Here is a 10,347-nt window from a genome sequence, read left to right on the forward strand (position 1 = left end):
TGTCTTTTTCTAATATACTTCTAGATTTCTCGGGGTATCTCTAACGCATCTCTTTTTTGTTTTTTTCTCTTATTCAGATATTATCATTCTGAATCCTTTATACATTTTACATCAACTAAATCTTTGCATTTTTTTTCTAACTCTAACAAATTTATTTTTTCTCCTTATTTTATATCTAATTTAGTATATAAAGTGTCATAAACTCTATGTTTAGCTTCATTGATAGTATTTTTTACATTTTTTTCACTTCTTTGTATACTTTTTTTAAGATTTTCTATATTTTAACAATTTTATCATATTTTATACCAAATTACTTTTTGTCTTAACGGTTTTTAAAAGTTCTTGATCTCACCATAAACTTTCTTTAATACCCAAATATTTTCCTTTGAACTCACCTAAATGTTGAGAATTTCACTTGTGAGTATGTCTCACATTGAAAAAAGTGAATGGATGATGGATGCTTATTTACATGGTTTAACTCAAAACCCAATAGGCTTAAGTTTTTGGGTCAAGTTGGTGTTCACTCATGTGTATCAAACACACCTATAGACTCCTCCAGTACAACAAGTGGTATTTGAACTAACGATTCATAACTCTGGGAGTGGGAGTGTATGACCGAGGTTAAAGAAGTATCATCTAAGCTACCAAGATAGATTCAAATAGGGTCAAGACGTGGGAAGTAAGATTGGTTTGGATGTTCACTTGGAGTACAATCCGAGACACATAAGACGTAGTGGTAAGGCCTACTTGAGCAAAACTGTTGGAGAATTAGTCCCATCAGGGAGAAGGTGACTTCTGTTCAAGGGGAAGCAGTTGGAACTCACACGTGGTGGAGCTTCCGTTCTAGGAGGAGCATTTGGAACTAACAAGTGAGGGAGAGATTGTTGAGAATTCCACTTATGAGTTTGTCCCACATTAGAAAAAGTGAGTGGATGATAGGTGTTTGTAAACATGGTTTGCCCCAAGATCTAATAGGTTTAAACTTTTGAGTTAAGTTGGTGCTCACCTATGTGTATCAAGCACACCTACGGACTCTTTCAGTGCTAACACTAAAACCTCTTCTGCTAGCCATAAGATAAAATTTGTCATTTTATTCTAAATAGTATTTGCATCAACCCTATCCTCTATTGTCCCATCACACTCTTTGCTCATTTTATCTTTGTATTTTACTATATTATCTTCCTTCAAGTTCCACCATCTAGTCATCTTTTGTTGATCTATACTACTTTTTTTCTTTCTTTTTTTAGTATGTATATCTAATGCTAAGAGTCTATGTTGTGTAGTCAAACTTTCACTTAGAATAACTATATAATCCTTACAAGATAGACTACCTTTGTTCTTAATTAAGAAGAAATCTATTTGACTTTTATTATACCTGCTCTTGAAAATTATTTAGTATTTTTAGACTTTGGTATCCCTTGTAAAATACTATTCATATCTTTCCAAAATTATTTTTTCAGAGTTTCTCTTAAACTTATTTGGGATACGCATTTTGTCTCTTTAAGACAAATTAAGTTAATTTTTCTTTTATACATTATTTCTGCTATTTCCATAATCTTTTCGATAAGAATCCCGATATTCCAAGTTGCTAATCTTATTTTAGCTTTGTGTACTAATTTATTAACCCTATTCATTTTATACTGACTTGGTATATTCTCTTGATTTAGGTGAATTCTGCAAGAGTTCATGGTAATAAGATTTGAAAAAATTTTATACTAGATGTCAGCTACCTAACACAACTCTATTCGCTTAATCAAGCTTAAGACCAACTGTGTGTACAAAAAATTTGTGTTCACAAGTGAAGTACACATTTGCAATTTTTTTTTTTTTTTTGCAAACTAATTTCACATAGATAGCATAAGAATATAAAAATAAAAATATAAAATGAATTGATCAAAACGGGGTCTCATGTCTTTATTTGGGAGCCTTCCACAATTTCTAATTTGATCATTACAACAAATAAAAAAAAGGAATTGAAATAAATAGTAACAAATAAACAAATATTTCTATATTGCATTAATTTTATATTCCAATAAAGTTTTAATCACATTTGAATAATTTTTAATTCTTAATTATTATTTGAGATAGATAGAAAATATAATTAAATAATGAATAATATTTTTCTTCTTTTTTTTCTTTTTTCTCTCTCACAGCACCATTGCTCCAAATAAAATGTCAATTACTACACTAATTGTGAAAAGAAAAAAAAATAATTTTTTTATATTTAGAATCAGAAACATGTGAATTGTATTTTTTAATTTTTTTTTTTTGAAACTAACCATGAGATTGTTATTAAAACTACAAAACCATAATATTTTTTTGCTTAATTTTTTAAAGTAAAATGTTTTGATAATACTGAATCGCATAAATAGCTGTGTCATGTTTTACAATAAAAAGATGGGAGATAATTTTAGTAGCTCATGCCACAAATGGTTTGGTCAATTTGGTTATAATAAAGTATCACACTTCAATTATAAAATAAAGACATTATTTTGTCCTTTTGTTGACTTTTTGAGTCTGATCCCTAATTTTGATAATGACAAACCGCACGTTACTTTTCACACCCTGAACTTGCAAGCAGGTCTCAAGTGTGAACTAGTAACCTAACATGTTCATGTATCATTTAAAACATACATGATACTACATTGAATGAGGGTTCGACCCCGTGGGGTACACGTACACGCTATACACATTCACATATATATCCATACGCATCAAATACGCAAGGAAAATGTTCTTTCTATACATACATCATACCATACCACACTCTATACATAACTAGAATATACATTCCCAAAATACAATACATACTTCAGGTGTCTACAAAATCCAACAATGACAAACCGATTACAAAACTTGTACTTACACAAGTACTCAATGTAGCTAACCAACACCCACGCTTCCGGACGTTAGGATGTTAGTTTCGATTGCCCAAAAGACTTGAAAACATTTGTATATTCGGGGTAAGACACCTATCAGTAAGGAAGAAAACAGGTTATATCAATGTGTGGCATACATGTGTTATTTCAACATAAAACATAACACAATACAGTTCTAGTATTTTCACAATTTAGTTCTAGTACATACGATATCAAACATACGGTCAGTGTCATCACACTCAAGCAAACGATATCCTACAATAACCGAAGCCTCACAACAATATCATGCTAATATGGTGTCCATGACCAGCCGGAACAAATAAGTGATATTTCACACCCTAGGATATAGAGCCAGATACTCTCGCCCACGGTAACTAGCCGAGACATGGCATCAGCGTATGATAATTAGCCACCCCTAGCTGATTCAACGTACTGTAATTAGCCGCCCCTAGCTGATTTACAAAACCTGGAACAATTTTGGAACTCATGTTCCTATACGCATCAGCGTATGGTAATTAGCCACCCCTAGCTATTTTACAAAACCTAGAACATTTTATATACAATATTTCATTCCACACTTATTTGAGTATACAACAAATCAAATCATTTTCAATTCGAGAAATACAGTTTAATACAAATATAGGTCCGTTCATCTAATTACTACAGTTTTATACAACATATGATATTTCAATTGAAATAGAGATGATACCTGAAACCCCAAATATTCCTAAAAACTGTAACCCGAAAATCCCTCATTTTCACTCGATAGATTTTCCCAAATAAGTAACCAAAACATACATACAATCGTAAACTATAGATTTACCTATTTCGATTTCAAAAATAAATTGATATAAACAGAATCTCCAATCCTTTTCCCGAATACCAAAATACAAACTCTGCGACTCCAAAACTATTAACTGAGTTCCCAAAACCTAAATATCCAAGAATTATACTTCACTATAATTTTTACTACTACATATATACCGAAATGAAATTGAAATCAGACTCTTACCTTGGTTTTCGGTCAAAACCCGAAAATCCTCGAAACGACTTTTCGATCCGCTAAAAATGTAAAGATTCCCCTCCTGATCCACGTGGTAACGTCGAATCGTTGATTCCAGCAACAGACAGCCCAAAATCTCAGAGAAAGAGAGAGAGGATTCAAGTTCTAAAGAGAGGGGTTTTTGGTTTCTTAGCAATTAAGCAAGTGAAAAAGATATTTATAAGCCTTTGACCCCGCCAACCTCGTCGACGAGACGGCGCCTTCTTCGACGAATTATCCACACATTTCGTCAACGAACCGGCTCCTTCAGCGACGAACCCTATTCCGATATTTTACAACACATTTGGTATCTCTTCATCGATGAGGCTCTGAATTTCGGCAACGAAAAGTATGCGGTCCTTCAACAACGAGAACACTAGCTTCATCGACGAAGCCTACAAAATTTTACCTTTTTACCCCTTGTCATTTATTCAATCTACATATCTCGGGTCAGGTTCTTACATTACTAATGTGTGTGCTAAAGTACTTGAACATGTTAATCATTCAGAACACACACATGTGATATGGTTGCAAGAAAGACTGTAAAGAACGCATACTTCTAGTATAATCTATGAGAATCTGAAGAGCAAAAGAAAGAAGAAGAAGTTTTTCAATGTATTTCTTTTAGTTTTTAAATTTCGTCTGTAATATAATTGCATGACTTGCATGATAGATTGCATAAGCTCAAAAAGACCATAGAATGAATATAGGAATCCCACAAGCATATAGGTTAATAACTCAAATTTATAGGGATTTAACTTTGGTCTTTATTTGAGCCAAAAATAGTTTGTGGACAATTTCAGTCGACCGAACTAGGCAGTGTAAAATGCCTCAGTCGACTGAACTGGGTGGAAGTCAACAATTCGACTTCACTCAGTCGACCGAATCCTTTTTCAACACATCTGCCATAGTCGATTGAACTCACACGTGTTTGCCCCCCAACAACTTAGTTGACCGAACTTCCAGTTCATTTGTGATTGAGTCGACCGAACCATAAGGATAGCAGACCGAAATTTAGATATAGTCAACAGAACCTCGAAGGGTTTGGAAATTGCCTTGAGTTAATCAACTGAACCTTCAGTTCAAAATCTTCACAGTCGACCGAACTTGGCAATTGGGTCGACCAAACTTAAAATATAGTCGATTGAAACTCTCGGGTTGAACATTTTTACCTGGAGTAAAACAAGGTTAATTTCATTTAACCTTCATTAATCTATTTTAAGAAGACTCATATGTCCCTCAATGGTTATAATTTTGTGTATGTCTATATATACTAGTTCATTTGGAAAGATTAAAGTGTGATTAGAAAATATCATTAACCAAAATCCTTTGAATTTTCAAATACTCATATTAGCTAAAAATCTCTCTCTTACTCATCCTACTTGCTAAAATCCCTTGGTAAGAGTATTATTGAGGTTGTTCATATTAGTTTTTTTTTTTTTTTTTCAAAGAGCCGGAAGCCACCCACATAGCGGCCTCATCCCAAGCTTCTTAATACCCTCACTTATGGCGGAGGAATACCATGAAAACAAAAGGACACTTGGGGCTTACATAATAACTAATAAAACACCCCATGCATCAAACCAAATAAAAGAAGAAAACAAACTTATACCAATACCAAAAGAAAACCAACTAAACATACTTCATATAAATCGTACCCATCTTATCCAATCTATACAAACCTTTGATAACTCTAGGAAGTTGACTACTATTTGTAAACAAACTATTCCTCCCCATGACACCTTGTCAAGCAAAAACATCTGTCACTTTATTCCCTTCTCTATACAAATGATTTATAGAAAAGTCTAATCCCTCCAATTGTGTTTGCTGACACTCTCATTGTATTTGTTTGATATTGATTTTATTGAAAGTGAGTTTGAGAGTTCCCTTGTGATTTAATTCTTAAGTTTTAAGTGAGAATACTCTCTAGAGCTTGTGAGTCTTGCATTATTGTTGCAAGTATTCAAAGGCTTGTTTTTGTGCTTTTATAAAATACTTTTCAAACAAGTTTGATTTCAAATATCTTTTATACTTTATACTTGATATTTGTTCTAGATATATTTTAGTATGCTTTTCAGATCTTTGAGGTTATTGCTTGTGATTGATATACATATTTTAACTCAAATATATATTCACACCGCTCTCACACATAACTTTTATTATTGCATATAACTGAGAGTTGGCATTTAGACTTCACTGAACTTATACTTTTATATCATACGGAAGTGCAATTTTTAATTGTATTGAGCATATTGTTGTACATATATGCTTGTGTTATAAACACCTTTATTTGAATGAAAAAAGGCTATTTGATTGTAATCAAAGTGTGGCCTGAGGTGGTGTCAGCTTTACCGTGATCCCAATAGGGGGTGAATTGGTATTTTTAAAATTTAATCCCTAGGTAAATATTATAACACCAGTATATTCACAACCCTATGGTCAATCTAGTGCAAGTAATGTAAATATACCAGAAATTAAATAAAGCAATTTAATCAACAACACATGCACCAGAAAGTAGTAAAGTAAGAGTGACATACAGAGATGTTATCGAGGTTCGGCCAATTGCTTACGTCCTCACCTTGGCTAACAAGTACAAGGATTACCACTATACTTGCTCACTTAAATGGGTGGAGTGGCACTTAAACAAACTAGGTCAATTAGCACAAGGCTGTCAACCTTTACAACCAATCCTTATCGGGCTGAATTACCGCCCCCTCAGGCCACGCCTAGAAACACTCAGATTTTACAATAAAATAATCTTGGTACAATGATTGTGCTTTAGTATAAAGTAGATATGTACCCAAATATGCTCAATCACATACACCACAAAATGATTTAATATGTAAGCTCAGTGTGGTATAATATTTCAACTCTCAAATATATTTGCTTTTAGTGTAATGAGTGCGTGAGAGTGTCAACAAGCAATCTTTGTGACTCAAGATATTCAATCAACGTGTACACATAAAGATATCAAGTAAGTCTCACGAATATCAATCAAGAGGATATCTGAACCACGTGAATATTAGATAATGTATATACTTGGTTTGCAGAAGATATATAATCTTTGTATTCAGCAAGTGATATGTAAGTTAATGAATATTACAGCAAAGATTAATATCACATAAACAAATATCTTTTCAAGACTACGTTAAAATAAATCACTCAAGATATTTGAGAATGTTTTTGAAAAACTTTTTGCAAACCAAAAACAAATACAAACTTCTTAAGTTATTGCAACGAAAATGCAATACTCAGAAGTTTAATGGAAGTCTTCTTAGGAGAGACTTATTAGCAAAGCCCTCCAAGAACACTTAGGTTTAGCTCTCATTAAAATCAAATCAATCAAACACGAATAGGATAGCAAACCTATTAAAACAAACACTCAATCAACTTATAGAGGATTTAAGCAATCGAAGAGGGTAAGTATGAGTGATTGGAGTACAAAAATGAGTAGTAGAATTTTTCAGAAAGAGAGAAATTTCTTAATCTGTTTTGCTAATCTTCTTGCTAATTTTCCTAAATGAAAGGGTATATATAGACTCCCCTAAAATTATAACCGTTAGGGACAAGGTTGGGATTATTAAAAAAGTTTTAATGACATTTAGTTATTTTAACCCTGTTAAAAAATATACTTAATCGCGGTAAAAATGTAAGGCAACCCAAGAGCACCAGTCGACCAGGATGGGTTCGGTTAACCAAAGTTCTTGAGCCTCGGTCGATTGAGCCAAAAATGAACTTCAGTGTCGGTCAACCGGACAAGTATGTCCGAGGCAATTTTTCCTATTTTGCGAGGTTTGGTCGACCAGGGCAAGAATGAACTACACTGATCGGTCGACCAGACCATTCGATTCCCACATGTGAGAACTCGGTCGACCAGGTTGATGCAATGCAAAATTCTCTCGGTTGACCAGGAAGTCAAACTATTGACTTTATGGAGGTTCGGTCAACTAGGGTCAAATGAACTTCAGAAGTTCGGTTGATCGGATAGTGGTCAACCGGTTGACCCAAACTGTGTTCGGTTGACCTCGGGTAGAATGAACTGCACGTGTCGGTCGACCGAAGGTGCACAATTTAAGCATTTCGGTCATGTTTCATTCCACAATCACCTTATTCAAGTTTCTAACTCATACAAGTGCAATAGTGAGTGTCCTGGGGTCTTTTCTAGGTCCAGTTTTAGTTATTATTCAATTTGAGCTTACCTATTAGACCATGCATGTGATGTGTGTGATTATTACAAGTAAAAACCCTAATTACTATTACATACCATTTACTTAAATGAATTATATATTACAACATAGAATGATTTGGGTCTTGACTCTTCACTTTTTCTATGTGCATCTTGATCTTGACAATTTAGGTTCATGCACATAATCTCAAACACCCATTAGATATAATGAGTATTTGTCATAATCAAAACCGAGCATGACCTATAAAGTCATTAGGTGAGAATTCTCCGCCCCGTAAGGAGAGTGTGTAAAGGCTGTGGTCAGCCCTGGTAATTTGACCTGATTATAATCGGTGCCACTCCACCTGTTAAGTGAGCAATAGTGGTAATCCTCGGACTTGCGAGGTGAGGTGGAGACGCAGGAAGTTTAGGTAGAACTCCGATAGCATTTCTTGTGCCTGCTTTTAATTTTCGTATTTTAAACTTGAATGTTTGCGTTTAATTATTTTAATATTTGATTGGGTTTATGATTATATAGAAAGACCCTAGGTTTGTGCATTCCTGTTTGAGGAATTTAAATTGACCTAGGCAAAAGTTTTAAAATTCCAATTCACCCCCCTCTTAGGAATACACCAATTTCAACAATTGGTATTAGAGCCTCGTTGCTTAGACTTGAACGTTCTTTTACTAAAGATCGCAATGGCTCTAGTTGATGTATCCCCATTCGGAGGGGGACAGTCACTTACTAGCCCTCCATTGTTTTGTGGTGTTAATTGCACTCACTGGAAAATTCAAATGAGCATTTTTATAAAATCAATGGACTGGAGGGCCTGGTAAGTGATTGATAAAGGAATTTGTATGTCAGTAGAAAATGATGGTAATTTAATGCATGCAAATTCACATGCCATGGACTTACTGTATTACACTTTAGATTCTAATATTTTGCTTGAGATTATGGCATGTACAAATGCGAGGGAAATCTAGGATGAGCTAGAAAAGAAATATGGAGAGCCCAAAGAGAAGGAGATAACTCTTCCGAATGCAAGCTCATATGATCAGGAGGAGGTAAATCATGGGTTAGTAATATCAATAGACATTGAGTTATATGATTCTTACTCTGCCTCATTTACTGATTCGTGCAATAATTCATGTGATGATTCTTATACTGAAGCTTGTGATATTTCATATGTTGAATCATCAGTTGCCTCTAATGATTGCTTTGATGACAATGCATGTATTGATTCATACGAAGGCTGTTGTGATATCTCTTGTAATGAATCATGCAATAATTTTATTGATGAAAGCATGTCTTCTAATAAAGAACTTAATTTTTCTTTATTTAAAATTCATAAATTTCTAGTTAGGATGTCTAATCATAAAATCTTCCTGAGAAATGAAAATAAAAAGGTGGTAAAATAACTAAGTGAATAAAAAGAATACCATGCCACTCTAGAGAAGAAGAAGAAGATTAAGAAAATATTGATAGTTATCTATCTAGAAGAAGAAATAGAAGATGATAAATCCTTAGGAATTAAAAGAAATAAATCTTTGAAAAAGAGTTCGTATTTTAAGTCTCACACTCATGCCTCATCAGGTGAAAACAGAATAAATAAGCATAGCCCTTCACGAAAATCCAAAATTTGCTTATTTCGAAAAATGAAATGGCACATCCAATCTACTTGCCATCTAGAACTACCGGAAGCTTAGATAAAAAGATGGTGTGGGTAATTATGAAGGCAAACCCCTTAGGACCAAAGGAAGATTTGTAAGAACCCGAACCATGACAAATTGGAATTCTGCAGACTTCATCGACAAAGCCAGAATTCGTCGACGAAGGTAGAAGGCTTTTCGTCGACGAAATTCAGACGTTCGTCGACGAAGAGAAACCGAGAGGCGGAAGTTGGAAATATCATGGTTCGTCAACGAAGGCACCATTTCATTGACGAAATTCCCGATATTTCATCAATGAAGACACCATTTCGTCAACGAAATTGGCCGGGTCAAAGGTCTATAAAAGGAAAATTTCATTGCTTAATCATTAAGTTACTTCAAAATCTCTCTCTCTCTCTCTAAACTCTCTCTCTACTCTCTCCTTCTCTCTAGATTTCTTCACCGATCATTGACAAAATTGGGAAACGGAAGTTACCACGAGGATCGTGGAAAGATTCTTTACAACTTCTACGGATCGGAATCTCGTTTCGGAGGTTTTCGAGTTTTGGCAAAAAATTGAGGAAGGCTCAGTTTTCATTTCTGATCTGATA

The sequence above is a fragment of the Malania oleifera genome, chromosome 13 (assembly GCF_029873635.1).
Source record: "Malania oleifera isolate guangnan ecotype guangnan chromosome 13, ASM2987363v1, whole genome shotgun sequence".
Classification (NCBI taxonomy): Eukaryota; Viridiplantae; Streptophyta; class Magnoliopsida; order Santalales; family Ximeniaceae; genus Malania; species Malania oleifera.